This window comes from Falco punctatus (assembly GCF_963210335.1).
Source record: "Falco punctatus genome assembly, chromosome: 2".
Classification (NCBI taxonomy): Eukaryota; Metazoa; Chordata; class Aves; order Falconiformes; family Falconidae; genus Falco; species Falco punctatus.
In genome coordinates, this window is record NC_137581.1 from 69,350,002 (window position 1) to 69,356,001 (window position 6,000).

Consider the following 6,000-nt stretch of genomic DNA (forward strand, 5'->3'; position numbering starts at 1 on the left):
TTCAGTATAATTAGACAGAGGTTTTGCTGTTGAGCTTAAAAAAAATAAAAAAATCAGCTGCTTTGATTACCATTTTGTTCCAATGTTTTTCCCATCTCTGTGCTTTTCTTTCAAGATCATGATGCAAGTGAGATCAGGAGCAAAACTTCTGAGAATATGTAAGTGATTTTGAAGTCTAAGATACTTTTTGAATTAGTAGTAGTTCTCAGTGTGCAAGTTAAGCTGAAATTAAGGTACATAATTCTCAGAGGTTACCTAAGGAATTCAAAACTATTTAACAAATGAGATACCTAAGACAGGCATGGGCACGTTTTGTGATTAATATGTAATAAAAGTTCTATTTCTGCCCATACCAGAGACACTGACTTCTAACTACTGACAGTGATGATCCAGAAGACCATCTTCATTTGGCTGATAAGTTTGGAAATGAGAAAAATAGTCAATCTTGAATAAATGGCGGTAGGAATGAGTAACCCTGCTGAAAGCAGCAGAGCGGAGCATGGGTTTTAAACCAGTCTGAGAAGAAATCTCAAATGTATACAATTGAAGACAGAAGAAATGGCTGTTACATTTTTAAGGTAGGCCACATGAATGGTCTCCTGGAGGTACCTACTTCTTTTGCCTGGTGGTGGAGGGATTGTAGAATCCCTCATGAGCTCGGATGTCTCATTTTTGACCTCTAAGTTAGGACAGATCAATCTCATCCCCTGGAGAAGCAAGATCAAGCTTGAAGCCGAGTTGAGGCTAGCTCCTGGTAAGAGCCCCAGTCATACCTGCAGGCAAGATAGATGTTCCTTTTCTTGTCTTGCAGTGGTGTGTTGCATCCCTGTTTCCCCAACTGTGCTGGTCTTTCATATTTTAAACATAAATTCTTCAGGACAAGGACTGCCTCTAGTGACAGTCCTCAGTACAGCGTTTGCTGGGACTGCAAAGCATCCCTGTAATGGAAATTGTAGCATGTCTCAGGAAGAAGGGGCTTCCGTGCATAGGCCATTGAAGCAAAAACTAAAAAAAAACAGTGCAAAAGCAAAAGAGATGGACAACACAGCCGCTCCTGTTTCTGCCAGCCCACTATGAGGGAAGTCCACTGCGGCTCCTGCTGTACGAAGCATTCTCTTTTTTTGATGTTCTGTCAGCATTCGTGTCATGCAACAATCAGAATTTTCTAGAGGATGTGGAACTACTTTGCTCCCTGTCTGTTAAGTATGCCTATAAAAGCCCAAGCCCACAATGCTGCCAGTTCAACAAGACCGAAAGGTAGTAAGTTCAAGTCCTGTAAACAAGAAACATTTTACATACAGCATGCATACCAAGAACTTACTGCCACAGACTATTGTGGAGGCCAAGGTTGTGAGGAAGCATATGAAATTTTCAAAGATAACAAAATATTGAGAGTTAATGCAGGAAAGGAGAAATTTAGAAGGTGTGTATGTGCTTCTTCAGCTTACACAATTTATTGGTGATGGATGAGACCTTTTTGGATAGTATTTCCTCTGAAGTAACTAGTCTTGGTCAATGTCAGCCAGGAATCTGATCAGAGAAAATAAATCTGATCATAGATTATCTGATCACAAATATGTAAATCTGATCATAGAGACCATAAATCTGATCAAATACAGCAATTTCCTTGTCACTCATTCACACCTGAGAGAGTGTGCTGACTTCAGAGTGCATGAAGGGTTTGGTCTAAAGTGCATCATCCATCACTGGTGCAGGAAAAGTGCATTTGTCCTGTGGTGGTGTGAAAAATTGCCCAACGAGCAGCTGGTTTGCAGGCCAGTGATGGATACACATGGGTGACGTGGCGTTGGTGTACAAGACCCTGCATGCGTTGCTGTGCTGTCATCTGCCTGAAAGGATCCTGACATTGGAATTCATGTACCTCCTGCTCTTCCTTTTATTTCTTTGCTCAAAATCCAGTGCAAACTTCCTCCCTCATCCTATTTATAAGTATACATAGAAACAAATGTTTTGTAAAGACGTGAGGCATTCTGCTTTATTCCCAGGGGCAAATAAAGCCTTTTATTTTTAGCCGGGTTTCCTAAGGAAATGAGACTGATGCAATCACATTGTCTATTTGTCTGTCTATCAAATCAGCCCCCTTCCCCCCCTTCCCTGCCCCCATCAACTTCTCACCTTTAATCTTTTCCAGCCAGATCTGACAGAAAAGCAAAATTCTTTCAAAAGTGACGTGCCTCTAAGTTTTATGAAAATCAGTGGCTGGGCCAGAGGAGAGATCTTATCCGTTTCATCACTGGAGAAGTAAGTAGTGGTGGAATTCAGTGGTAGGCAGCAACATGCTGGCAAAGTCATCTTGTGCGTAGCTGTAACACTGCCGTGATGTGTGATAGCTCCTGAAGGTGGAAGAACAAGAGGGACCAGGGTGACAGTCCAGAGGTGCTTCTGGAGGGGCTCTCCTGGGTGCTTGGCAGTGTTTCAGGGGTGGGGGAGAGACATGGCACAGGGGAAGGGAAGGAGCAGGGTTGTTGGACGTGTGGGAGGCAGGGGTCAGAGCATGCTTGGGGTTTTTCTTTATATCCCAAAGGGACTGAATATTAAGCTTATGATCTGGGAAGCTTCTCAGTGGTGGCTCAAGGAACACAGTGGAAAAGAATTGCAAAGCCAATGCTAGAGAAGTGGTCATCACTGTCTCTGCCATTACTTGACAAGTGTTTCCCAGGTAATTCCTGTCATGGAAAATAATACACACTGGAGGAACGGGGACAGGTTCACATCTAACCAGTCAGTTGATAGCCCCATTGCAAGCGCATGTGCTGCCTCAAATGAAGAGTGCAGATTTGTCCATATATTAAGTTGTGGGCAGTCTCTGGGTTTTTCCAGTGTCACTGCTGGGAGACTTTCACCTACCGAATGTAGCAAGTATATTCAGACCAAGGCAGAAGCCCAGCCTATCCCCTGGTTGCTTTACCACCTGCCTGTTCCACTGTAAGATATGGTCCTGAGCAGTGTATGTGTGTTTCTGTGTTGGAGGGAAGTGCGGAGCATAATTATTTATTCACTCTACCTGTGTCTGCAGTGAAAATAGTCCAGAAACCTGGGAAATAGTCTGAAGATAAAGCTAAGATTATAAGCGTTGTGTACATGAGTTCATACGTCCATTGTGACATATATATTCTCTTATATTTCAGCATCACAGCATTGTCCCCAGTGACCTGTATTTTATGTCTAAGTGGCAACAGAAGTGCGTAAACACCTTGGAGATAAGTAGCATGATGACACATTATGGGAGAAGGGCACACAAGTTAAAGGAAAAGCAGTTTTGGTTTTCAGACAGCTTCTCCAACTTAATCTGACATCTGCTAATGCCTTCCTCACATCCATATTGTGATGATTATTTAAATGGAGAAATTGGTAAGATCATTTAAGAAACTAAGCTTCCTGTAGTTCCTCCCTATTTGCTAACATGCTGGTCAGCAGATAATGTTTAAACATCTCCTTAGCAAAGAGATAAGGTTTCTTGTCACACTCTGGGAAGCAGCTTCTTCTGTTAGGGAATTCCAACAAGTCAGTACCTTAAAAGTTTATTTAAACCCGTGTTGGTGACATGCCTTTTCTTCAATTGTCCTACCCTTCCTCACTAAACCCAAGTTACATGTTTCCCGAATTCTTTCAAGCTTAAATCTGAAGCATCTGAGGGATTCGGAACAGGCTAATGGGTAGAGATGAGAGGAAAGAGATACCCTGTTGTGATGAACAATGTAAATAAGAAAATTCTCTTCTCCCCTCCTCCATTAACAAAAAAAGAATACAGTTTTCTTCTTAGATAAGATAATAAGGCAGGAATCTGTTGCAGGGGGAGGGTGGGTGGGTGGAAATAAAGGTTCCCTGTTTTGCAAGTGCTTAGAGATATTGGACACAGATCCAAAGTTTTTTTAAAATGTGGTTGGCCTTGGAGTGCATGGGAAGGGAAGAAAAGTCAAGAAGTACCTACAGCATGAAAGTCTTCCTCTCACTTGCACAAAGTGGAATGCACACAAGTGCACAAGCATGCCACGTGCAGTACAGAGACATGAGGCCCTGTGGCATCCCTGATTTCTTTTGATGTCACAAAAGACTGGCATCCTTAACTGACACCCTCACAGAAACTATGAAGGTGCAGAGTGCTGTGTTAACGCAAATGGCACGGAGCGCACTGGCATCCAAACAAGTTTGAAGGCTGAGCCATTTTGCCTTCAGCAACTGAAACCATTCTGCAAGTATTTAATACATAATTAGGCTTTCTTTTCCCATCAGGTGAACTGACTTCAGCATATAACTTTGCATGCCAGGACAGAAGATGGTGAAGTGGGTCAAATAATGTAATAATGGGCAGAAACATTCTACTTGTAAGCATATTGTTGGAAACAATGAGTCCCTTCTCCAAAGAGGAAACCCTAGCTTTCCTTAGGATCCTTTTTTTCATGTACTATGCATCCCATGCTTGTGTCCACAAATGTTTCTCTGTGATCAGCCACCATCTGCAGATCTATGTCCCTGACTGCCAATCATTCCTGCATTTCTTGCAGAGATCACACCAAGGACAGATGCATGCAGTCAGCGTAGCTGGAAAAGTGCACTCTCCCTTAGCCAGCTACTATTTCACATGTATTAGCTACCAGAGCCTGTGGTTTGGCATCAGCAGCCACAGCACAAACTTCTTACTATCACAGCATTAGAAGTTGTCTAATGAAAATGGTTACCTAAGCCTGCAACAGCTATCTCCTGGTTAGTAGTGATGACCCATTCACGCACTGCCCCCCCTCTCTGGTTTATTATAGCACTTGTGGGTCAGAGGAAGCTCTTCACAGGGCTCCCTGAAGATGGCTTTCCCTACGGAGCTGCTGTTCATCACCCTTACTCTAGATCTTGATTCAATTTCACAACCCTGTGGCACCAGAGACCTCAGCTGGTGTGGTCCGAGGCAGACAACAGCTGTCTTCATTCTGCTACGTGAGCAGCACCATTTCTTAGACAGGAACTATCACCGTCAAGTAAGGGTTAAGAAAAAGCACTGCTGAAATGCCCTTCATGGCCAGAGCCTTCTGTGTGCATCCTTCTGAAATAACATCACAGTCCAAAACAGCAACAGCTCATTCGCTAGTGCAGGATCCATGCCTGGGCAGCAGCTGGAGAGGACACAAGGGAGAAAATGCTGAATCAGAAGTATTTTATTTTTGGTTGTTTAATAATGGAGTAGGAATGTCTGTGAGCCAGAGTTGAGGGAAGACAGACACGTCGTTCTGCAGCACGTGGTGGAATGGTTCCTTAGGTAGTTCACACAGGTGATGCTTTGAAGTCCTAGCCACCCTCCCAAAACTCCTCGCGTGGACTTGCATATAGAACTGTGAATCAAATGTGTGCTTTCGGGCAAGTTTGGTTTGTCTGGGCATCCACACCCACGTGTGTAAGCCAGGGTAAATCCTACAGCGAGAAGCAGGCAGAGGTGTAACTTGCCAGAGCTGCAAATGTGTGGCAGAACTGAAAGCACCAGTTTTCCTAAGTCCTAGGGCTGCCCCTCAGCCAAAAAAGGGCAAAGCAGTCACGCAACTAGCTTGGTTTCAGTTCCTCTGTTACCTCACTGCTTTCTCCATGTAGGTATTCAAAGTGCCTGTACGGATGTACGTGTTCCTGTATTTTTGTAGATATGCTCTTTTTCTTTAGAAGATGGCATGTCCCAGCAAGCTCCTCCGTTTACAACACCCTTCCCCTGGCCAGAAGGAGTTACTGCAGCTTCCACAGGCCCTGCCGGGGCAGAGTAAACTTTGTCACGTTGGCACAAGGTAGATGGGCTGAGAGCTACTATAGGATAGTTTGACAGCATGCAAATGCTTTGGAAAATGCTTTTTTGTTAAGGTCCTGAGTCTTGTTGCTGGAGAACATAAGCACTTCCGAAACAAGCCACTGTGTCCTTCAGAAGGCTTAATCTGTACCATGAATGGAGCGACTCACAGACACGTACTGCTGTGAGCAGAACCTTGGAAAAAGGAGCACAGAGAAATG